Here is a 25,981-nt window from a genome sequence, read left to right as displayed (position 1 = left end):
CACAGCAAAGACCGTCTCAGACAAATGAAAGGATGGGGGAGAGAGCTGTTACCAGCTTAGCTCAAGTGTATGAAGTAGTCTCTATGCTCAGCACCCCCAGGACTGGAGGGAGGTTCTCTGGTGACCTGTGGAGGAGCAGGGGGTTTTCCGTTTGAGAACTTCCATAGCCTCAGAGTTGATGAGAAAGAAGCAACCAGGCAGGTCAGGGGTCAAAGCAGAAGTGTCTACGCAGGGACTCAGTCTGCTCATGGGATTCACCAGGAAAGCAGCTATGAGGCCAGGCCCTAGGTAGGTGACACTGGCCCCCAGGGATCTATAGCCAGGTGACTTCAGAATGCAGAGCATGCCAAACTACCTGGCCTGTGTCTTTTTTGCTTGTCCCATTCTAACCAACTGTACCAATCTTTGAAGTTTTTGTCAGGGATGCAACTGGAGCCACTCAAAACCTCTCTATTAGGTGTCTTTGCTGAAAAGGCGACATTGTCCAAGAGGGCACAGACACCCGTTGGAGGCCCTTCAAGGTTGGAAGGTGGGGACAGGGGGCATAAATCATCTTCAGTAATCTGCTAAAGGACTCATGCGCACGGTGGGGGTGGGAGGGTGGGAAACCTATGCTCTGCTTTGGACGTTTTTTCAATCTTTCCAAACCTCAGTTTCCCCTTGTAAAGAAGCAGTCTGATGGCGCTGGCATGGGAGATAAATGAGGTCATAGCTCCTGAGGGGATCTCTGAGGAGAAGTGCCAGAGGAGCACAGAGGGCGTCTATCTGACACACACAGGCCTTTTTCCTCTCACCCTTGTTGGCTGGCAGTTCTTTCTGGAACAGTGCCTGGTACCCTGCTCCCTCTCTGCAGGTGTCTTCCTTCTCTCAGAAGCACCCAGAGTCACCCCTGCAGAGCCTCTCCTCTGTAGCTACCATATCACTCCCATTCTGCTGCCCCTCCACCACCCCTCCACGATGGGCAAGGTCAGGGCCTCTTCAAGCACCTGAGTAGGCCCATTGACAGGCTGTTTTTCTGACTTGACAAAAGCCCCAGACTGCATTCCCCTTTAAGCTGCCGTCCAATTACCAAAGTGCCCTGCCCTGTGGGCTGTAAATAGCAAGCGCTAATTTGCATGCTATTTATTTAAGTAGGGAAGCCTCTTGGGCCCTGCTTCTTGCCCTGTAAAAGCCCACTTGAGCCTACACAAAAAACCTCGGTACTCCACAAGGTGCAGCTTCCCCTTGAGAGAGACCGGAGGGGGCAGTCTCCTGGCCTGCTGAATTCTGGCAGCTCAGAAGTCCATTTTGGGGAGGAGAGCTTCAAGTCTGGGATCCTCCTAACAAGGACCAGGACGCTGAGAGCCTTTCCTTGTGGCTACCCTGCTGTCCAAGACTACTTACTTGTTCACATTATGGCCTGGTCCCCTAGTCCCTTTGGTGGAGCAGGATGTAGCTGGAGTCAGAGCTTAGGTAGACAAGCTGCCAGTAGAAGGGAGAAGATGGCCCTGTGGTCTCTGGGTAGCTGTAAACGTGCAAGCACTCTCTTGTGTGTGTGTGTGTGTGTGTGTGTGTGTGTGTGTGTGTGTGTGTGCGCGCGCCTCTTTGTAAACTCCCAGCCCTTACCCTTCCTCAGATCCTCCCTCCAGCTCTGACCAGAAAGCTACAAAGGAAAACAAAACAAAACCTGATGGAAAGCCTACAGCTAGATTTGGAGAACAATATCCCCTGACACAGCCATTTTCTTCACGAGTCACACTCCCTCACGGTGCTGTAACTTGTTCCCCAGATGACCCAGGCCAGCCCCAACACAGCAGTGGGGACAGAACCTCCTGGGATTCTCTGTGGTTGTGAGGATGGGGAGCCAGGACAGGGGATAGGTCCAGCAACACTGTCTGCACTCAGACCACTTGCCTTGCGCTTGCTTCCTACCAAGCCGGCAAGTGCATCTTTCCCAAGTCTTACCCACCCAGCTCCTTGGAATATGTAATAAAATCTTCTTGTCGCACACACGCTAGTCCGAAAGGGAGGTGCCAGGATCACTGCAGCCTTCCCCTCTCCTCAGATCTCTAAGTGTGTTTATAGAACTCAACAATCTTGTGCCTTTGATATAAGCCATCTCCCCCAGCCCAGCCTATTCAGGGACAAAAGTCCCTAGAACTAGGCTTCATTCCTTGGAGCTGCAGCCCCAGGTCAGTGTCCCAGGGCAGTCATTGGAGCTGCAGCCCCAGGTCAGTGCCCCAGGGCAGTCATTGGAGCTGCAGCCCCAGGTCAGTGTCCCAGGGCAGTCACAGGTCTGGGGAAAGGGCTGCTCCCTAACATTTGTGAAAGCTCACAGATAGATGCTTTGAGGTTTAAGAGGCCGGAGAAGGCTCAGTCCCATGGTGCTGTCCAGATTCTAGATTACACTGCTTTGTGGTTCACAGCCATCTTAGTTTAGTATAGGGGAAGTTTTTTAAGTTTGTAAAGATTAATTTCGTGTGTGCACACGTGTGTATACTCGCGTGCACATGTGTTTGTATGGGGGTGTGCGCGCCGTGGCCTATGCGTGGATGCCAGAGCACAATTTTCAGGAGTCTGTTCTCTCATTCTGCTTTGGCCATCGAGGGAATTGAACTTGGTCTAAGCTTGGCAATACCACTTGAGCCATCCTGCTGGCCTCCTCTTGGGGCTTTTAAAGGAAGAACTGCAGATTGGATCCACCCACTTCTCAAATGCGATCTTCCTAAGTTTGCTTGGTTCATCTCTGGCTGGAGACACAACCATAGAGCCTCTTTCTTTAAGGCTTGAGGACTGGAGGGAGTAGGGACAGCAGGCGGTCCTCTGGCACAGTCAACCTTCCTAAGGCTGGGACCCTTTAGTTCAGTTCCTCATGTTGTGGTGACCTCCCACCATAAAATTATTTTCGCTGCTCTTTCATAAATATACGTTTGCTACTGTTATGAATCGCAATGTAAATATCTGTGCTTTCTGATGGTCTTGGGCAACCCTTGTGAAAGGGATCGTTGGACCCCGGTGGGGTCGAGACCCATAGGTTGGGAGCACCTGCCCTATGCTACACTCCTTCTTTGACTGGGACTCGAGGGCAGAAGAGTCCCAAGGTATGAGCCCTGCTATCTACCTCACTGTTTCTCATGCCCTCGGTTAAAGACAGGTGTCTTAGGATCCTTTTCTACTTAGTCAGCCCTCTGAAAATGCCTTCTGGATGAAGGTGTCGACCTTAGCTTGAGAACTTGTGAACTGCACGCGCCATCTCCAACCTGCCTGCACAGCCCCTTCAGCAGCCAGCACACCTCCCTCCTCTGCTGTAGTCCGCAGAATACCAGCAATCCGTTTTCTCCCCAGCCTTTAAGGGTTATCGGAGAGAGGTCACATTACCTTATCCCACCCCTAGTATAACGGTCCAGAGCCAACCTCAAGCAACATGGAGCCCCCTCTGACCTTCATCTCGTTTCAAGGATGAGCGTATGAAATCAGTACGCCAATTTCGAGTAAACTGTAAAAGCCTAGGAAGTGGTGAGGAATGGGCTAGGAAGGACCTCTCTGTGGGGAGACTCTGCCCAGGCCCCTTCAACCTTACCCACGGGTGCACCACCTTGGCTGAGCTCCCTATCCGGGAGACCTGGCGATTCTCAGCTGCTCACGCCCCCTTCGACCTTAGCGGCGCGAGGCAGGCCGCCCACCAGACTGCTGCTGGCATTCAAGGGGTTAACGTAGGAGCATCCCAGGTGGAGGTCGAGGCCCTCAACCCCCCCACTACCTCCACACCTTCCGGCTACAGAGGCCGCAGAGGCCACTGAAATCGTAAAGGCTGCGGTAGCTCTTTGTCTACCTGCTCTGGGCGTTAAAGAGCCCGCTGTCAGCCTGCTTCGCTGGGGCTCGGGACAGAAGTCAGCGACAGAGAAATTGGGCTCTGTCGCTTTAAGTACAGCTGGAGCCTAAGTACTAGGCCGGCTGTGCAGAAAAAAGAGAGCAGAGGGCCGAGGACTGGTGCGGCGTCCGCCCCTCCGCGTGGTCGCCGGCTCTTACGATTTGGGGTGCCCGCCGCGTGCCAGGTGAAGGTTGTTACGTGTGCATTTGGTGCTCATCCACTGAATGGCTGTCTGAGCCTGGGAAGATGCTTCATCTGCCCCTGCCCAGGTCGGGAAGAACAGCGAATTTCCCCCGCAGGTAAGCCTAGAGTCGGTTTAGGGCGTCCCCACTAGCGTGGCTCCCGTCTCCTCTGCAACTGCAGCCTCGGGGCAGAGGTGTGGGGTCCACAAGAAGGAGGATCTTGGCCGGGCTCCTCTGCCAGAGCGAGGAGTGCCAGCACCCCAGAGCCTCTGGCTCCCCCCCTCCCCCCGCCCCGTTTGGCTTGTTGCTATTTGGGGCTGGGGGTCTGGAGAGGTATGGAAAGAGGATCCTGGAGGGAGAGTCGGGGAGACCTGGACGGATTCAGACAATAGCACAAGTTGATTGAACTCAGAGGTCTACGATTTGCAGCTTCGGAGGCTGCTGAGCCGAGTCAGAGTCCTTAGGGACCAGGGCTGGTGTCGGGAGAGGGACCTAGAGCTCTGGCTCACTCAGCCAAGGTTATCCCTAACTCTGGGCATTAAATCCGGGAAGAAGGTGGTGGGAGATCTAAAGATAAGACCCGAGGGGGAAGGGAGGGGCGTTGAATTTGTGATTCCCTTGGAGTGGGACTGTGCCCTGGGGACGGGTAAGAAATGAGAGAGTCCTGTGATTTAATGAGGCGCACTGTGAGGTACAGCCCTCTGCTGTGAGGTGAGGACGAGTGAAGAGACTGAAACCGGGAAGTGAGTGTGACCACAGCTCCACCACCCTAAGTCCCTGGAGCTAGCTTGGAGAGTGCACCACACTGAGAGAAGTGGCCCATTACTGCAGCCGGGGCTGGGACTTTCTGGGTTTCCTGAGAGCTTATTTTAGGCTATCATCCCCAGATCTACGCTGGTTTCCCTCAGACCTCTGTGATTCGGGGGTGTTAGAGGGTTGACTGAGGAGAACCATGTGCTAGGTGCAGTGGCCACACCTACCGCGCATGCTTCCCTATGCCCGCTCGCCTGGGGAGCCCAGACTTGCTCCCTTGAGACACTCATGCTTCCTGGTGTTTCCTTGGAGGGAGCCCCCAAGTCGTATCTCTGCTTCACACAGAGGGTAGGGTACGAGCAAAAAGCTGGCCAATGCTTGGGAAGGGAGGTCTGTTTTCTTCCGCAGAACTGTGGACACAGGTCCCAAAACTTTTTTTTGTCCGGAACCACATAGTACGCTCACGGACTGCAGCCTTGCAAACCCTGCGGAATGTAGTGACTGGTAAGATTGTTCCCACGACTGGAGAGGCTGTTCGTCAGTGGACACTAGATCCTTTTAGGGCTGTCTGGGGATTCTCTGGGTGAGACCTTCGGCGAAGTGGTGCACAGTTCAGTGACTCCTGGAGAAGGTGGAAGGAAGGGTGGGTCACAAGCTCTTAACAGCACCACCACCCTAACTGGACCCCACATGTGTTCCACATGGGGTGTGCCCTGGAAAAATCGAAGCTTTGCCACCTCACTGAGATGTTTTCTACGCTTTCCCTAAACCCCAGACGGCCTGAAGCTCCTCCAACTGACTCCCTACATCCGTCGCTGTGTCTTCCTACACATCCACCCTCTCTAGGTACTCGGTTGATAGTTTTTCCTGTCCCCTTCTTTGGCCCCATGCCATTCTAGAAGAGTCGCTCTGTCCTCTGTGAACCTGGGCTTTGTTGAGCCGAGTGCCCTGTCCTGGGGCCACAGCTGTGAGTACCTGGCTCAGTTTCTGGGCAGGTGTGCTTGGGGGGAGGGGGGGGCGGGACCTGTCTGCCAAAACCCAGAGAACAGAGGTCCCATTACACCTCCCCAGGGATGGGGCTGTGGTTTCCTCTCCATCCCAGCCCAAGATTTGCAGGCTGAATGTGGATTACCATCGACAAGCACGGGGAGAGAGACAGAGAGGGGATGTTGTAAAGTGTAGGTCGGTCTTGGAATTGCTACACTTCAGTTATAAAGCTTAACTAGCCTGGCTCTAGTCCACGGAGGGGGAGCTTAACCCATCCATGCCTTTGCTCTGAGGCTAGCTAGAAACTTCCTGGAAATAATGTTTAGCTGAAGCCAGAAGGAGATAGCACAGTGGAGGGCAAGGATACGAGGAGAATGACTTCAATGGCCCTCACATCAAAAGCTTCATGACCAGCTTTTGATCCCCGGCTCAGCCTCAGGCCTCCTTGCCCTAGAGCAGATGCCCAGGATTATACTGCCTTTGCCCTGGAAGGATGTGCCTACAGACCTTGTCCTGCACACCCCAAACAATAGGCTCCCCTGGGGAGAGCTGTTTCCCCCTCCTCTGTCATTCAGATAGGAAATCTGAAGTCCTAGCTTGTAGCCCCTTCAGCCCCCTATATTCCTTCCTTCCTAGAAATGGCCCTCGGCTAGAGCCCAGGAATAGGTGTGGATAATACCCCTTTACTGCAACTCCTCACACAGTCCACAGAGCCGCTGGGCAAGTCCCTGGGACAGAGTTTTGGCTTGGCACACGTGCAGTCTCTGTGAGAGGACAGATGCCTTTGAGGGACCGCAAAGCCAACGAGCTGCTTCTCGTTAAGGGGTTTTATGAGGCTAGACATGCACACCCCAGGCAAACCTCATTCACGGGCTTAACCTCCTCCTGCAAGACCTCTGCGGCTGAGAAGGGAGGGCCGAGCGCAGTAGCAGGCCAGGGAGTCTCCCTTCCTCTCTCTTCCCCTGTGCTCTAAAGCCCTGCCAAGGCTAAGGGCGTTAAGGACGGACACCCATTTTATCTTCTTGGCCATGTGGGGTATTTGTTTGTTTGTTTGTTTGTTTTAAATCATCTCATCTCACAAATGGAAAAAAAGAGATTGAAAGTAGGTAGGTATGTCCGAGATCACATTGCAGGGACTGACTGACGAGTCATCTCATCTAGGTCTGTCCTTGACTCGAAGCAACTCTAATGGCCATGATTACTGGAGACTGCTCTCACCGGCACTAATCCAGGCCCCTGGAGATGCTAAATGCTGAAGGTTCTGAGTTGAGGCTAATTGGAGGCCTCAGCCAAGGCTTTGGGTTAGCCTCAGACTCTGGCAGGAACGTGGAAGGGATATTTGTATGCATGAAGTCAACTGACCTGGCTTGTAAGTCACTCTCCTGTTCACTACCTTTGTGACGGGACACCCGATGCTTAGGCTCTGCCTCAGTTTCTCTCTCTCTCTCTGTTTCTCTCTCTGTGAAAAGGGCTTAACTCTTACCTCCCCAGGGTGCAGAAAGGACAGTGAGGTAGTGTGGAAAGCAGAGTGCTTTAAACACAAGGGTACACAGGGCAGGTATGGACCAGGTGAGCCCCTCCCACTCACGAGAGACTCCCAGCTCTTTAAATTGTGTTTCTCCCCTTTTCTTTCCTTTTCTTTTTCTTTGGTTGCTGCTGTTTTTGTGTTTCTGAGACAGAGTTTCTCTGTGTAGTTCTGACTGTCCTAGAACTCACTCTGTAGACCGGGCTGGCCTCGAACTCACAGAGATCCGTCTGCCTCTGCCTCCCAAGTGCTGGGATTAAAGGCGTGTGCCACCATGCCCAGCCTGTTTTTTCCATTTTACTCATCCCTTTCTAGGTTCTAAGGATGGAGCCCATCAGTCCAAACGGCTCCCTGACTTAGAATCTTTGATTTTTCCCCTTAAGTTCTTAATTGTCTACCTTTAGGCTTTTACGAGTCTAAGGTCGGTGTTATTGATAGTATACTTACATTTTAATGGCAACTTACATAAATATAGATCTTTTCTTAAAACTTGACCTGTTTTTCAAGCAGAAATATTCAGCATTTACTTGGTGTGATAACTCCATGCCAGCTACTGTGTTGGTGCCAGAGAAACAGCTGAATCCCAGAGACCTGAGATTTAAGTCATCCAGCCATTCACTTATTCTACAGACCCACATGAGCCCTTGAGATGTCATGCATGATAGTGCGAACCTAATTGTGCAGCAAGGCAGGCATAGACCCTCCCAATTTCAGAAGCTTGGAGTTGTACAGTGAAAACTGACAAGCTTAATAGATGCAGGCCAGAAAGATGGCTCAGTGGGTAAAACCTCTTGTAATGCAGGTCCAATTCCTGAATCCCAGCATGGACAGAAAGAATCAGCTTCCAAAAGATGTCCTGACCTGCACTTGCAGTTTATACATTCACCCGACACACATACTAGCACTCTCATGTATCATGCATACATATACATGCAATAATAATAACTAAACATGTAAAAGTCAGTGCATCCACATTTCAAACTGTGAGGAATGCAAGAGAGAATGGCAGAAGGATGCAGGCTGGTGAGGGCGTGTGGAAGGGACGCAGGAAGCGGCCATCTTTGGAGGCACCATCCTTGGAATGGCTATGAATGGCTTCATAGGGGAGGTGGCCTTATAACTGCACCTGGGAGAGAGAAAGAAGACTTTTCTAGAGAGACATAACATGAATTTATTTTGGAAGAGGGGAGGGTTATGGGGGGGGGCGCGTCATCTTCCACACTGTCTGCTGGGTTCTCCATCAGTATAGCTTCATTAGTTGGACAGATTCAACCTCCAAGGCAAAATCTTTGGAGACTGGTGTCTAATTTTTTCCCCTACCCAATCTGAAGAGCTCTGAGCATGATGTGACACAAGACATCTGGAAGCCTCACGTAATGCCTCTGGCTTGTTCTTTTGGAGCCTAGAGACCAGTGTCATCTCTAGTTAAGTTCAGGGAATAAGAAACTGCCCTTGCCCCTGACATTAAGGCACAGTCAGATAATTCTAACGTCAGGGATTTCCTGGGAAATGCTCAGCTTGTGTGTGATGCTTTAAACCTTAAAAGGCTCTTGATAACTTGGTTCATCTCCAAGGAAGGAAAAGGAGAATTTGAGATATGATCTCACTCTACAGCCCAGGCTGGCCTCAAACTCACAATCTCCCTGCATCAGCTGGGATTACTAGCAAGTGCCACCACGCCTGGCTAGGGAAGAAGAAATACTAAAAAGGAAAGGACATCACAATTCTCTGGCTCCCCTTCCCTCCTTGTGTGCATATGCTCGCGAATATACAACAGCCTGGTCACTGGGGTCTTTATTAAATGTTGAGCTCAGTCAAGAAATGACCAGTGCAATCCGTGGGCAGACAGAAGGCATTATAAACTACACTTATAACTTATATACTACGTATGTCTAACTTTCAAACTACGTTTCCTACTTAGTGTATTTCTGCAGGTGCCATCCACATGGCGGTGGTTGGTGATTGAAACGAAGGGAACATGGGGAGGTGTCCACCCACCTGCAGTTTGCTGGGGACTGAGCCAGGTGCTTTATAAGTGTTATCTCGTTTACTGAGAGGCAATCGTGATCCGACCGTTATTGTCCTCCAAGCGTGTGTTCAGGAAGGGAAGGCATTTGACTCCTGCCTCAGCTTGTAAGTAGTGGAGCAGAAATTCAAACCTATCTCCGACTGGTCCCACGAGCATTCCTCTCTCGTAAGAGGAATATGTAAAAGTGAGGGGCTTGAAGCATAGGTCAGATCCCTTAGGGAATGGTCACTTTCTATTAAAAAAAAAAAAAAAAAGAGCTGCTAATGAGCTTCCCCAACCTCCTGAGAAGTTGCGCTCCAACAAGTCTATTTATATCTGATTTTCTATATCGGCTCTTGACATGGTGCTAGTTTGTCCAGTCACAGATCTTAGGGTCTGAGAACCTTTTTTTCATGTGACATAGGTGTATCATTTAATTGTGGTCTTTCAGTGACAACTGAAAAGTATTGGTAAAGATACATTGTAAGAGCTTTTGGACCATGCCAGCTTTCGATGTCACCTGCTTTGGATCACGTTTGGATCGTGTAATAGACACTTTCCGTTGCTGTGATAAAACACTGTGACCAAAGCAACTTAGAAAAGAAAGAGCCTGTTGGCGCTTACGGTTCCAGAGGGGTAAGAGTCTATCGAGACAGATGAGTGAGTGTCTACAGTTGTAGAGGAATAGAGTCCGTCATGACAGGAGGGCATGAGCAGGCATCAGGCATGCCAGCAGGATCAGGAACCTGAGAGCTCACATCCTTAAATACAAGCAGATGCAGAAGAAAAGCTGGAAGTGGCACTAGGCTTGTAATTTCAAAGTCCCTCTCCAGCAAGGTCGCACCATCTAAACCTCCTCGAACAGGACTACCTCGTGGGGACAAAGGACTCAAGTGCTTGAGACTATCGGAGTACCAGAGACGTGTCTCATTCAAACCACCACAGATCTCTTCAGATTGAGCCAAATCCTGTCTCCTAAAGGATGACAGGTACACAAGATGGGAGAAAACTCACCAGCAAGCGGTTATTAATGATGTACCCCATGTTGAGAATTGTCTAATCACTCACTACAAAGGAAATGAAAGTTCACCTATTTATTCAGATCCTCAGTAGAACAGAATTAACCTGTAAGGGATTTAAATGCTGGTTTCTGACATCAGAAGTAATAGTAGCCGGAAACGAGAGGCAAGCAAGTCAGAAATATGAAGGGACGTTGAAGCCCATATTAAGAAGGAACGAGTGTTCAAAGACTGTGGAGAAGTCTGTAGAGAATGTTCTGGAAGAGGGAAGGTTTTCAGCATGAAAGGAGGAGGGAGAGCTCTGGATCCCAGACACATCTTAAAGGGGGTTCATGGGACCCTGAGACCAACAGGCAATGTGTGAAGAACTGGTATCGTAAAGTCCTTCCCACTGTTGAATTCTCAGTGTCTTTCCCTTCATGAGACTCTGTGGCAGTGGGCCCAGAGCTCTATGCTCCTATAAACACACAGGCTTTCTGTGTGAGAAAGTGACTTTTCAGGCCTGGAACATTTCCCCACGTTATTTTAAATTCTTTTATAATACTATATTAAATGGTCAGGTTTTGATCCTGGTGATCTGCCCACTGTGTGATTTTTTTTTTTTTTTAAAGTAGGGTTTTAACAGCTTTAAAACTGAAAGTTTGGAGTTATCGCTCAGTGGTTAACCCTTACCTAACATGAAGGGCCCTGGGCTCAATCCCCAGTGTACAAAAAATGACAATATGTTTACCAATGGGCCCCAGGGGCAAAAACACACTTGGGATTTACCCTCGGGCATCCTGGGTTTCTGAAATCTTTTGCCAGGCTTGGTAGCTTCGATGGCAGCAATGTTCCCCGGGTACACATCCTAGACCTTGCTCCCTCCCCCACTTGCTCCTGGTGGAAAAGGCTCCCTCTTGAAACCCTGTCTCATAGATACATCTCATGAATTCTAGGTTATTATCCTTGCAGTTCCGATGTTGAGAAGAGGCCACAAAGCCTCAGTTCTCAGCAGTCAGGATGCATTTTAAAACAATTGCCTTTGAAGTAGCATGAGCAGCATGCTAATTCATTAATTTTCCTCGTGTCGTCATTAAGAATCCTCCTCCTCCACTCTTAGAAATTAAATATGGAGGAGGTACAGTAATTGCACCTGTTTTCCCCTCTCACATGATTTATAGAAATTGCTTTCAACCTATATAGGTGATCTTTGTGTTTGCCGTTATGGCCCAGGTAGTTTTTTTGTTTTTTTTTTTTATTCCGAGGTCCTTTTAGGAAACCCCAGGCAAAACTGGTGTGGAAGGAGCGTCAGCATGCGGCTTGGTGGATTCTTTTCCTACCTTCAGTTGTCACACCAGAGAACCTAGGAGCTTCCATCAAACCCCACCCCTGCCCTCGAAACCCTAGGGCATGAAAGAGACCAAGCCTTTTGCTTGAGAAACTTCCCATGAGCCCCTGCAGGAGGAAGGGTATCATTGCCTATTCATGCACAACTGCTATGGGAGCTCTCAGTCTCTGAGACAGTAATTCTGGGAATCTATCTGCACAGAGCTAATCGTTATAGAAGCAGCTCGGATTCCCCAGAGCGTCCATCCTCTGGGGAAAATGTTGCTGCTGTTCCAGAGAATCAATGAGCATCCCAAAAGATGTCCTCGATTTGGTGTCTGGATTTCAAATACCAATCCGCTCTGGCAGGCCTTGGCTTTATTCTGTCTTTGTTTTACAAATTCACACTAGCTAATTCTAACTCAGGACCCTTCCAGTAAAATAATGCCTCCAAATACAATAACACTGGTCATGACTTCAGCCCAAAGATTCAAGAATAGTCAAAATATTTATTTCTGTCCACCTCACATCCTTACCTGTACCTCTGATCCTCACATTTAGCAGGGAAATTCAGAGGTGAGACAGAGGAAATATATTGAAAGCAATAGAAGCTGGAATGGAGCCATGGATGTCACTCTTTTCTTCCTGAAAATGTTTTCTGCAATGTCCAGGCAGGTAGCATACCTGGGAGGCTGGGGCAGAAGGGTCAGGAGTTCAAGCCCAGCCTAAGCTTTCTAAGACTAAAAAAAAAAGTAAAAAAAGTTTTGTTTTGTTTTGGTTTTTGTTATTTTATATTTTTAATGAGGAGGAGGAAGAGAAGAAATGGCTTGAGCATCAGATGCAGCAGAGCCCCCTGCACACACCCACTTGCTCCTCTGTCTACTCTAGCTGAGCTAGAGTACAGGAAGCAGGAGCTGCGGAGAGAATGCTCTGGTGTGCCTGCATCTCTGCTTCTACCATCACGATGACTCCCTCCCAAGATTTGGGTGCATTTCCAAGTCTATTTATGCCCGCATGTATAATTTAATTATTAAATACGAAGAAAGTCGCTGGGTAGTGGTAGTGCAAGCCTTTAATCCCAGCACTTAGGAGGCAGAGACAGGCAGATTTTTGAGTTTGAGGCCAGCCTGGTCTACAGAGTGAGTTCCAGGACAGCCAGGGCTACACAGAGAAACCCTGTCTGGAAAAACAAAAAAAGAAGAAAGTCACTTCTTATCAGAACTATTTTGGGATCCACAGAAACGCTGAAAAAGGCCAAAACTTTATGGGACGGGGGTGGGGGGGGTGTTAAAAATCTTAAAGTTTAAAGAAGATTTTAGAAGTTCTAGAAAGCTGTTGCTTTCATAATGTCTTGCATCATTAAAATCCTGTCCCATTTTAAAGCTGATGGTGGTAGATACAGTGTGTTACGTGGATCTGGGCGTGAGGAGCTAAGTTGGAAAGGCAGGAGAAACCCCTGTGGGTTCTAGGATTCTGAGCTGCAAGCACTGAGGTTCGCTGGCGCCTTTCTGTATAATTTGCTGTACAAGGAGTTGTGGCTGTGAGGATTTTACACATAATGAGTGCCCGAGGCTCTTCCCTGGGAAGGACCTTGCTACACTCAGATGTAGAAGAGAGGCGGTCTGGGTTTGTACCAGATGAGCTGCAGTGTTTTCATATTGAGGGAAACCCCTCCAACTCAGAATGTTGTTGGAGGAGGGGAGGAAGGAGTGGCAGGTGGACCCTGCCAACCAAAGCAGGGTTTTACACACTGAGGTTTTCTGCTCAACACACGAGGTAAAAGAGTTGCTCCTCTCTTACGTGAGATTGGAAAGTATAGGGTTTTTAGGTCTTCACTACGGCATATTTCTCTTCATCTTGGCAAGTGGGACCAGAGGATGTATTTTTAGTGCGTTCATTTTCAAATTCTTTGGGGTGATAATTGTGCAGCTTGATGTTTACACACCACTGACACCCAGAGCCACCTCCCCCGAGAGCTCCACCGGGACTTTGCTTTCCCAAATCTCAGAAAGGTGAGTGGAGATGTTCGGAGTGCCCGAGGAACAGCAAGGTGGAAAGGAACGGAGCTAGCATCCACCCTGCACCAGAACCTCATAGATGGACAAACAGGATGGTTTTTGTTGTTGCTGCTGCCAATGGCAAAAACGAGTCTTCTCCAGAAACAAAACCAATTTGATTTTGATTAACTTTCTCTTCTTTTAATTTCAGTCTTCCTTCCGCCGACTTCTTTAAAGGTTATGCCAAAAGCTCAGCCTGATCCTGAGGCCTCAGAACAGATTTCATTCATAGCTGCCCAAGAAAAGCCCAAAGTAGTTTCCTTGCCATTCATTTCCTGTGTTCTCAAACTTGTTGTTTTTCCCCCCCAGGATATGTATCTTTAGATAACAAAAACTGTTCTGCTCTCGATCTGAGGGGGTAATATAGGAGTTAGCTTTTATTTGTTTGTTTATTCGAGATGGGGAAATCTCACCACTATAACCCAGGGTGGCCTTGAACTTGTGATCCTCCTGCTTCAGGCTCCAGATTGCAGGCCTGTGCACTAGCTCTGGCTTTCAGGAGACCCTTAGCAAGAAAGCATCATACATTGGCCTTTCAGAGAAGTGGGGAAGAGCAGATGTCTCGCTGAGTACCTACCCAGCCAGTGTCTTCTATCCAGCCCACACTGGAGGATATTTTTGGTGCTGAAGTGAAGGCATTAAAACACCCAGAAATCTAATACCGTCCTTACCACTGATCGGTTCCAGGAGCCAAAGCCTCCAGCTCTAGGTCCACCCCACCACCTCCCCCCCCCCCCCCCCCCCCCCCCCCCCGTGTGGGGGCCTCCCTGCCAGGAAGCAAGAGTTTGGAAAGACTGCATTTTATTTGAATAGAAAGGACATCAGTAAAGGACAGCAATACGCAAAACTGCTATTGTGCAGTCTTAGAAGCCAACACCACTTTCAACACGCTTAGGTAGTCATATTTGTAGGGCACTTCAGGACTTCAAAAGTGATCCTGGGGACCTATACAGGACGTCTGCTTTTCAGAATTGTTGGCGAATAGGGCGTGTGTAGGTGTGGGGGTTTAAGAAGTTTAAATCTTTTCAATTTGCTATTCTTCTCTTCCCCATTCATGCTGCTGGTGTGCAGCATGTTATGCCCGAGGCATCAACCTGCCTTTCCCCTCCCCTGAACACCTGGTTTCTTTATATGTTCCTTACCTCAGTCACTTATTGCTTAAGAATTAAGACTGGACCCCCCCCCCCTTTGTTTCCGTTCCTCTCATTGAATGCTTTGTAGTAGGTGAGAGATGTGCTTACTTTCACGTGCATGGAAGAGCCTGCTGGTGAAAATGAAGGTCTTTCACAATGCATTAGTGGGGCTTTTGCTCCAACACCGACCTTTGACCCCTGTACACAATGTGGCATTCAGCTGTCCTGTTCTCTCAAGTGAAAACCTTCAGAGCCCTCAACAAAGATATTTCACCAAGAGTAAGCAGTGCATGAACTAAATGACTTAAGATAAGAAGGCGGTTGGTTTTGAAATAAAGATGAAGGGCAGAGGTCTATAAAAATTACAATGCCCTCCAGGGCCGGATCACTGATCTTCCCCTCCCCCAGAGTGGGCTTGAAGACTCAGCTCCCTTGGATTACAGAGACAAGTGAACTTTCTCTTCCATGGAATTTCTTAATGGATTTCTTTGGACAAACCTGCCCAGTGTTCCTTGGTGGGATTGATAACTGAAAAGGAGGGATCTTAGTGGGGGAAGGGCGCTGTTGAGAATGCTCGAGTCTAGAGGGCTTCTTGAGGAGCATGTATTCAAAATCCCTAGCAAGCATTCTGGACCGTGGCACAAAGAGAAACAAAGGCCTCCCGTTACCTTAGGTAAGGTGCCAAGAAGATAACTGGTCACGGTTTAGTGTTCATTTTGTTTCCCTTAACCGCTCTCTGGAAATGTAAGAGAAATTTAGGCTTATGGACAAGCTTTGGGTACTTAATTGGAAGGTTGGGTGAGGACAGGGAGGCAGAGAGGCGAGGTAGGGAAAAGACATAGTTTGGGTTACACACACACTTTTTAAAAAACCATCCCCGAGGATTGTGTTCTGGGTGTTTGCGTCTGCCAGTTTCGCAGAGACATCCAGATTTCCGCGGTGTGAGGACTCTGTTCTTTCACTGTGTCTACCTCACAGTGGTAACTTGCAAATTCTTCCCCCATGAAGCTTTATTTTTGGAGACCACTGTAATTTACATGCCGGGACCTATTATTAACTGCTAGTTTTATGCTGTTATTGGAAATCTTTACATTAGGAAAGAATGTATGGGCTGTGCTTGGGTGAAGGGAGGCTCAAATTAAAGGTTACCTTGTATTAGTCGCGCAGATCTGTCTAGGATGTGAGAATGGATTAGAAACCACTTGCTTCCCCCCAACTGAAGAAACTCCTGCTGGTCCCTCATGACTGTCTTCCCAGAGGAGAAACGCCATGTGTCTAAGGAAAAGTACCTATTTCATGGGGAAAAAAAAAAAGACGATCACGTAATGGTTCTTAAATACTCTGTTTCTGAGCCAATGGAGCATAAATACTGCCCGCTGTAAGGGCTACATTGCATATTTTATAAATGTAAAAAGCAGAAGCAGTTGTGCTATATTAAATTTCAGCCAATAATTGAGTAACTAGAGAAGCCTCTATTTAATTAAATCCCACTATCCAGTGTATGACAGGAAAATTTAGTGACCTTCTGTTTGACTACTGTCTAGGGCTGACGAGTGGTCAGAAGTGTGTCTTTCAGACAGACACCCTCCTCAGAGACAAGGCTCGGCAATGTGCTAACTCAACAGAGCACCTGTAGCGAGTGCTAGAAATGGCTGTGCTCAGCTCACAAAGTTTCCTGTGGGCAGCAGAAATGTTTCCCCCAGAAATGGCAAGGCTTCGGGGTCTTAAGAGGTTCTTTTAGGCCGGCAGTGGTGGCTTACGCCTTTTTTTTTTTTTTTTTTTTTAGATATTTTCTTTATTTACATGTAAATTTCTCCATTCCCAGTTTCCCCTCCAAAAAACAAAGAAACAAACAAAAACAACAAAAACAAACCCCTGTTGCCTCCCACTTCCCCATGCCTGCCACCCCGCCCTCTCCCACTTTCTGGCCCTGGCATTCCCCTACACTGGGGCACAGAACCTTCACAGGGCTGAGGTCCTCTCCTCCTATTGCTGATCGAATTTGCAATCCTCTACTATACACATGCTGCCAGAACAATCAGACCCCTCCATGTGCAGTCCTTGGTTGGTGGTTGAGACCCTGGGAGCTCTGAGGGTACTACTTAGTTCATATTGTTGTTAGTCCTAAGGGGCTGCAAACGCCTTTAATCCCAGCACTTGGAAGGCAGAGACAGGTGGATTTCTGAGTTGGAAGCCAGCCTGGTCTACAGAGTGAGTTCCAGGACAGCCAGGACTACACAGAGAAACCCTTTTTAGAAAAACAAAAACAAACAAACAAACAAAAAAGAGGTTCTTTTAGTAGGTCAAATAACTTTACAGTTATAGCAGACCCTCCCTCCACCGTGCAGTTTTTAACTTGTTCTGAGCCACTGTGTAAGAAAACTTTCCAGAAATATACTGGGGGCTTCTATTTAGCAAGTAAATATAAGGGGTTATTTATTTATTGATTGTTTGATTCATTGGTTTTTCAAGACAGGCTTTCTCTGTGTAGCCCTGACTGTCCTGGAACTCACTCTGTAGACCAGACTGGCCTTGAATGCAGAGATCCTCCTGCCTCGGTCTCAGGAGTGCTGGGATTGAATGCGGGTACCTCCACTCTCATTGTTAGTCTAAAGAGGACAGTAAGAAGGAGCTGGACTGACTTTCCAAGTACAGAAGCTACTGGGTTAAAAACGTAAGGCAGAGTTAGGGCAGGTGAATGTCCAAAGCTTGAACTTATAATGAAATGAAGAAAACACCTGGCAAATAGTGTTTTTCTCAACCGTCTTCTTTTCTTACGTGCACTGCAGATGCCATGTCTGCTGGGGAGGAGAGATTTTCATATGGACACTGTGATTCGGAAGCAGTAACTGGCATGTATTGACCAAACCTTCGTCTCACTCTCCTATCATGGTTGCCAGGATGAGACTCTTGGCAGAACAGACAGAAGAAAGTCAAGCTGGGTGGGATAATGCATATCTGGGAAACAGAGGCAGGAGGATTCAGAGTTCAAGTTCTGTGTATGGGATACATCCATAGTGAGTAAAAAAGTAAAAAGCAATTTTTTACTCTACAACAAGTTCTTGTCTCGAAAGTGGGGGGAGGCGGGCTGGAGAGATGGCTCAGAGGTTAAGAGCACTGACTGCTCTTCTAGAGATCCTGAGTTCAATTCCCAGCAACCACATGGTGGCTCACAACCATCTGTAATGGGATCCGATGCCCTCTTCTGGTGTGTCTGAAGACAGCAACCGTGTACTCATATAAATAAAAATAAATAAATCTTTAAAAAAAAAAAAAAAGTAGGGTAGGGGCATGCTGGGGATGTAGCACAGAGCTAGAACACTTATGTAGGTTCAGTCCCCAGCGCTGCTAAGTAAATAAGTAAAGTCAAGAGGCACACCACAGTTCAGTGTGTGAACAGAGAGAAAGGGTTGGGATTAGGAGAAACAGGAGAAGAGCTGCTATGGCCAGCAGACAGAAGAATTTCAAGGCGTGACTGACTGGTTCAGATGTAACCCAGAAGTCAGAAAGGTGTACCTAAAATGCCTTAATTGGATTAGCATATAGATTAGCATGTATTAGTATATAGGTCTTTGGGAGCCACCTCCCCCCCAAGTTCCCGTGTGTGGAGGGAAGATGGTGCAGTACCAAGCAGAGGTAGTTGAAAGATATGTAGGCGGCTAACAAATGCAGCTGCAAACTTCTTGTGGCTTGCGTGCCCTCCAACTCGGGAGCTAGGCATGGCTCTCTTGGCCTGCTCTGACTTCTCTAAGCCTGTGTGCTCTGACAGGATGGCACAGCTTGTATCATCTCTACCGCATGGGCAACTTGAATTTGTCCTGCTGCGTTAACCAGTTTCCACATGCCTTGTTCTTGTTTGTTGTGAGACAGGGTCTTGCTATATAGTCCAGGTGGCCTCACCCTTGTGGTCCCCCCTGGTTCAGCTCAGGAGGGGCATCATTACAAGCATGTACCCCAAGTCAACCTTAATATGATTTTCATATAGAGGCTATATAGTGCAAGAACCAAGGTGGTGTGGCTTGTGAGATTTGGCAACTTAGGAGCTCCTCATATCCATTCTTAACGTGTGGCAAAAGACCCATAAGGCAGAGATCTTAAAGAGAATTCCCCCCCTTTTTTTTTTAACGTAATGTGGAAAACAATATCCTAAATAGAAACTTACAGGGAGTGAGCAGAGCAGTTTTAACCTGAAAAACTTACCTTATAACTGTTTAAACTGCTGGGGTGGGGTGGGGTGGGGTGGGGGTTCTAGGAAACAGACTGAAGACAGAGGGATAAATAGACAAATGAGAACACAGAGCAAGTTTATATGGAAGTATGTAACGCTTCAGCCCTCATGTGATTTCCCCGCCCAGGTTTATCCAGTCTTCAGCATTACAATCATATTTCATACATGAAAAGCATGGCTCCTGAATCCTTCGCACTGCCTTATTTTTTAATTCTCCGACAGAACTACCTTACCACCTCTTGGCATTATTTTATGTATTGCTACCAAGTGGCTATGCGAGGCCCGAGAAGTGTTCATGGCCTTGCACATCTGCCCACTAAAGCTTTGCCCTTTCTGCACATACAGGCTGATGAGATCCTGGGTTGTGGCCAAGCAGGGAAGCCGGCTCCTTAATAATCCTTCAAAATCCCCACTTCCTTGCTGTTTGCTTTTAAGTCAGCGTTTTTTGCCTTCACTTGACTCCTTATGTCGAAATTCTCTGCATTTTCACCCTGAAGAAAAATTCCTCCTCCAGACCACATCCCGCAGTTTTTAAGACTTCTGGGGGGCAGGGTTTGAAAATGGAACAAAACTAAGCAACCCCGCCCCACTTCCACCCTACCCCGCCCCACCCTAGCCCCACACCTTTCTTTGTCTGTCTTTGTCATTGACCAGAAAGGGCTTCTGTCCTGCCCCAAGGTTTCATTTTTGTGATGGCAGGCATGGGAAGCAGGTGTGGTGTAGCAGTTAAAACATGCTTGCTACAAAAACAGCGGAGCTTCCCTTCTGATTCTTAGCAGCCCACAGTGTAAGCATTTTGACAAGGAAGCAATCCTATAAGCTCTCCCTGTGAGCCCTCCCTGCTCAGCGACCTGCACCTGTGGTTTTACTCTTGTGCCAAGCTCTTGACTCCTCCTCAAGAGCCCTCAAGGGAAGGAGTTCCACATTGGATATTGTCTTGATATACAAAGTCCACACACACTGTAGTTCATTTCTTTTTTGTTTATCTGGTTGAGGTTTTTGATTTGGTTTCATTAATTTATTTATTCACTTTACATTCCAATTGCTATCCCTCCCCTAGCCCCACCCCCTATCTTGTTTTTTTTTTTTTTTTTTTTTTTTTTTTTTTTTTTTTTGAGACAAGGTTTCACTATATAGCTCCGGATGTCCTAGAACTCATTATGTAGACCAAGCTGGCCTCAACTGCACAGAGATCTGCCTGACTCTGCCTCTTGCGTGCTGGGACTTAAAGGTGTGTGCCATCATACCTGGCTACGTAGTTCATCTCTTAAATCAAATCTTCAATGGAGTCATCAAATGATGTTTTCCAAAACCATCTGACAGGTACATCTGCTACCAACCTGGGAAAATATTTTGGGTTAATTTTCATCCAGCGAGGCACAAGAATTTTACATTTCCTCTTGAACCGTGGCTCTTGGCAGGATTTCTTCTACACTGGGGAAGGAGCCTCAGACGGTAGGAGGTAGACATGGATAGATCTATATCCCATAGCCCCACTCTGTGGATCTCTACTTTCTGATACAGAATCATCTCACACAATCTGGATAAAACTCCTGATTTTGCATCACTGTAAAGTTAAACATTATCCTGGGATCAAGAAGACCAATGAGCAATTGCCAGGGGATATTGCCAGAGGGCAGGACTTCCTGTAATGGGGACACAGTAGCTGCCAAGTTGACCCCAGAGCCTAAACCTTGGGGAGCCAGCTGGTTGGCAGCTTCAACTCTGAGTCCTAACTGGAGCTGCTCAAACACCGGGCCATGGAAACACAAAACACCGTTTGTGTTTCTGGCTGGCCTAATCTTAATGGATGGAGATGCAGATGACCCAGCCAGTTTGTTGGTGGTCATGGAAGGTCTCACTTATATCCATGTGTGGAATGACCCCTCTTGGTTCACCCTGAACCTCCCTCCTCCCCCGGGGAGCACAGAACATCAACCTCAGCCAGATATCTCCATATTGTGATCCCACGCGTGGAAAGATTCATCCAGCACTTCCTCCTCCCCTGACCACAAGAAGGTTTGGAGTCTTGTGCAAAGCTTTCCTTTCCAGAAGGTTGTGCCTAGAATTATGGAACCTGGTAATTCCTCTGTAAGCTCTCCTAGGAGGAAGAAGCTGGAGTAGAGAGAGAGGTACAGAAAGAATGGCCTGCCTGCCAGAAGCTAAGCCCATTTTGGGAGTGGCGGCTGTGTCGGCTGACACCAGAGCACAGTTGGTTTTCTCTCCCTGGCAGGCTCGTGGCTTTGCGATTTTATGTGATGTCTGAGAATACACACTGATCTCTCCTTGGAGGTTGTGGAAGGGTTCTATCAAGTTATGGGGCATATCGTACAAACCCCACTTCCTTAAAGCCCTGTTGTCGTTACCGTGTCACTGCTTCAAGGACTGCTTGTGTGTTCTGGTGTGCAGGCCTTTTGAAGTCTGGGAACCAACCTTGACTTTTCACAATTCTGAATCCCACCAATCTATCAGTGAGTGACTGTTGAGGTTCTGTGGAGAAGTTACAGAGGAGATACAAATTAAGCTTGACCTGGAGACCACGTTTGTGTGTAAGGAGCCCCTAGAGATTCGTAAGTGGAGTGGCAATGGAAAGCTGCCTATTAATGCTTTCGGAAGTGATGCTGAATGGCCCCCAGTGACTTCTGCTATCTTTCTTACATTGGGAGTATTTAAAGTATAAGTGTTGTTAAGAAGCACACAAATTTTATGTTAAGCTTGTATTTTTTTTTCCTTACTAGTCATGCGGCCTTAAAGCATGAAATCTTACATTTTCAACCCTCTTATGGGTAAAATATTTATCTTGAGATCTATATGAAAATTAAACGAAGCTGCATACATATGTCCTGTATGTCTCTCTGCACGTATGTTTAAGTACCCAGCAGAGTGCTTGACAGACGAACATAAGTGCCAAGCATATAGTAATTACTGTTTTAATAATGATACCCGGTGATAATCACACAAAATATATTTGCATCAATTAGCATACATTTTGCCATTCCACTAAAAAATATAATGTAAAAAATGCATGCTCTTTTAACAGACATGAGTGCCATAGGTGATTATAAAAAGGTAGCATTAAGGAGAGTCTCCACAGTGAGTCCTTCACAATCACTGGGTTTCCAAGGTGCATTAATGAGCACAGAAGTAGAAAACCGATTTGATACAAGCCGGTAGAAAGACAAACAAGTGGGTACTTAAACAGCTGTGAGGACTCCAGGAGTTAGAGCAGCCACCACCTAGGTTCAGCATGCTTGGTGCTGGGTAGTGTAATTCAAAGATCTTTTGATGGATCCTTGGTGCCCTTGGTCCTCTTCTCAGTTCCATATCATGTAAGCAGGTTTCCCACCAAGCTGTCTTACATTTTGGTAAAAACCGGTAGACTCAATGCGTCTTTTTCTCCAGCAGCGCAGAACTTCTGTTGGTTAAGCATGACTGGCTGGGTAGAAGTAATGGCTAACATTGAGTCACACCCCAGCCTGCCCGATGATTAAGTAAACAGAAGAGCCGCTTCCCACAAAATCATCTCAGACTTACGTGGATCGCGCTGGTACCATGGAAATCTTGACAGTCGATTCTAGATGAAAAGACAGTTCAGCGACAGAGGGAAGCCTGTCCTTAAGGGCTCCTACCTCCCCTCCACCATGTCTCTTGAAATAATCCTATCAGAGTGCCAGCTGAGGGATCCATAAACTACCCCATAACAAAGTACCAGAAACTTCCTGGCACCCCATGAGTCTGCTGGGGTTATAGTTCTCTGTGAGAGGACAAAAAGAAAAAAAAAGCATCATTATCCTGTTCCTCTTATCTCTGTGGCTCCTGCCAGCATATATTCTTGATAAATTTAATGGCATTTAAATGAGATTGCAGAAGTTTTGGGGTCACTAGGGTCAGAACTTCCAAGTCATCCTTGTGGGAATTGCACAGGCTGTTTTGTGCAAAGAGTCCTCATCTTTTATCTCATTTATGACTCTCCTGCCAGCCTGGGATATTCATTTTCCTCTGTGTTTAGAGAAAGGGCAACAAGTATTTTTATGTGACCCCCGTATCTGACTTGTATTATAATGACATTCTTCATCCAAGGTTGTTCTCTGAGCTTCTCCAGAGACATCTCAAGAGAACGGATTCCTGAGAGAAGCAGTTGTACTTTGTAGTGGGTTGGTTTCTCCCTGTTGTTTTTGAAATGGAAAACACATAGTTTAACTCGCAATAAACACGTCAGTAATTGTGGTTATGGTGAGTCTCAGGGTTTGGATGGCCTTGTTTTAGGTATACATCAGTCTGGCACATTGCTTGCCCGTCTTGAATAGAGACCTACCTTCCTAAACCTCTACCTGATGAGGCGTGGTGTGTGTGTGTGTGTGTGTGTGTGTGTGTGTGTCTGTCTGTCTGTCTGTCTGTCTGTCTCTTCATCTCTTCCAGGAGTTGTTCTGACCTTTAGTATGATCATGTGTGCACAGACAGGCTTGAGGTGTCAGCATGCAGGATTTTTCTGTGGAGGTTTTTGAATTTGGAATTGGTTTCTATTTTGCTGATTTTTTTTCCTTTAAATTGTTCCTTACTTTGTTTTTTTCTTTGGTAGATTAAACGTGGACAGCATTAGGGTAATTATTAGCAGAAAAGTTTGGATGAGTCATAAGCTCTGAAATTGGAATCAAGATACAAAAATTTTTGGTTAAACAAGTAAGCTTGGTAATGTTGCATGAGAGTGGAAGCGCTGTGAGAGGACGGGAGGGAGACTTCCTGACAGGAAGGAGACAAAAGGAGATAAAAGGAGACAATGGAAGTCCTGGGATGGAGAGGAGAGAGAGAGACAGAGACAGAGAGACACAGAGAGACAGAGAGAGGGGTGTGTTCAAAGGGAGCGCCTGCCTGGCAGTTGGTTTGTTTTGTGGTGGGAAGCCTCATTCCTCAGAGCGCAGCTCCCAGGCTTGAGGTGTTTATTGCCAGATCAGCATTTCACACCAGTAGCCTGGCCTGAAGCTCTTGGAGGGGCTGCCAGAGCTGCTTAGCGTGGATTCCTGAGCCAGGGGTATGAATGGAGGGCCAGCATCCTGCCCTGCCTGCCTGCTACTCCTATCACTTCCCCCCAGCTAACCCAGGCAGGCTATGACAATGACTTGACAGCTTTCTAATATCCAGGACTTTCATTTGTTGCCATATGTGTACCAGGAACATGTGCAGGACATGAGCACTCTACATGACTCCTTCCAACCTATCTGTGTGGCAGGATTTGCGTTTCTGACTAAAAAGGGCTTTTGCCCCTGTCAACCCTACACGATTCGATTCATTCCATCCTGCTTCGAGCTGTCGTCTGTTTCTAGGCCGGAGGACCCGCGGTGAGTGAGGTGCAGGCAGTGCTAAGAACTCTCCACTTCTTTTCTGGCCTGTCGTGTCCCCACCCCGTGGTCCTTGAGTCAAGTGGAACCAGTAACACTCCTGGCAGTCTTGTTGGGACTTGTGGACAGCTTAGGTCAGAAGGGCTCCAGACTGGTAAAAAGTCGAAAGCTCAGAAGTTATTGCTTTTCTGTCAGGGTTTGCCTGGTGGGGGAATCGTTAGCTTCTGGTTTACAGAGCTTTTTGTTGGATTTGTGGATTGTTATCTGGAGACAAGGTTTTGCCATGAAGCCCAGGTTGACCTCAAACTTGACGAATCTTCCTGACGATACCTATCAAGCACTGAGATTACAGGTGTGTGCCACTATACCCCTTTCAGGGTCTTTTTGGATCTGCCTCAGGATTGGTAAACTTTGGCCTACTGGGCCAACTCTGCCTTACTGACTAATCTTATATGGCCTGCAAACTAAAGAATGATTTTTTATATCTGTATATGATTGAACAAAACAAAAGAAGATTATTTCATGACATATGAAAAAATTTTTCATCATTCTATTTGTTTATATTTCAAATGAATCCTCTTTCCCAGTTACCCCTCCACAATGGAAAATTGAAATTCAAATTCCTTTTTTTAAAAGATTTATTTATTTTTTATGAATACGAGTGCACTGTCTTTAGACATACAAGAAGAGGGCATCAGATCCTAGTATAGATGGTTGTGAGCCACCATGTGGTTGCTGGGAATTGAACTTGGGACCTCTGGAAGAGCAGTCAGTGCTCTTAACCGCTGAGCCATCTCTCCAGCCCTGAAATTCAAATTTCAATGTCCATAAATAAAGTTATATGGGAGCACAGTGATTTGTCTCCAAGTTCCTCTGATTGCCTTCTTGCTGCTTGTGAACAGTGTGACAGAGACCGTATGTCCTGCAAAGGCCAAAACAGTTGCTTTCTGGTCCTCACAGGACAGCAGGCCCTTCCCTGAGGCTCTTCGTACATTTCAAATTATTGTCAGGTTTCTCTTACTTCTTGTTGGTTTGTAAGAGAGGTGAAAATTATTTATTTTTATTTATTTATTTATTTGGTGTTTTCGAGACAGGGTTTCCCTGTGTAGCCCTCGCTGGAAACTCAGAAATCCACCTGTCTCTGCCTCCCAAGTGCTGGGACTAAAGGCAGGCACCACCACTGCCTGGTGAGATGTGGAAATATAAACATTGTGTGACTCACTCCTTTTTTACCTTACCAGGGACCTTGGAATTGTATGGTGCACTCATGAGAAAGGGCGTTAGGGAGGGTGAGTGGGGTGGGTGAGCAGGAAGCACCTCTATGAACCTATATCAAATGTGTTCATCCTCCCAGATGTCTACAGCGAAGAATGTCTTCACTAGAAAAAAAGGGGGCATGCCGGCTTCCAGCTTCTAGAATGAAGACGTTTTTCTTGACCAAGAATCAAAGCAATGTTGTCCATGTCAGGGCCTGAGGGGCGTATACCTTTAGTCCTAGCGCTCTGTGGGGAGAGACAGGCACATCTCTGGGAGTTTCAGGCCACTCAGGCTACACAGTGTGGCCTTGCCCTGCTCCAAACCCCACATTTTTCTTGATG

General features: G+C 47.4%; 1 protein-coding gene across 4 annotated transcripts in view; it reads left to right on the top strand.

Annotated features, from left to right (window-relative positions):
• Positions 1-25,981, top strand: part of Nav1 (neuron navigator 1) — a 266,750-nt gene that overhangs the window by 181,870 nt on the left and 58,899 nt on the right. The window lies entirely within an intron of this gene.

Source organism: Mastomys coucha, unplaced genomic scaffold (assembly GCF_008632895.1).
Source record: "Mastomys coucha isolate ucsf_1 unplaced genomic scaffold, UCSF_Mcou_1 pScaffold1, whole genome shotgun sequence".
NCBI classification, from domain to species: Eukaryota; Metazoa; Chordata; class Mammalia; order Rodentia; family Muridae; genus Mastomys; species Mastomys coucha.
The sequence above is the reverse complement of the archived record's forward strand: the minus strand, read 5'-3'. Positions and strand labels throughout refer to the sequence as shown.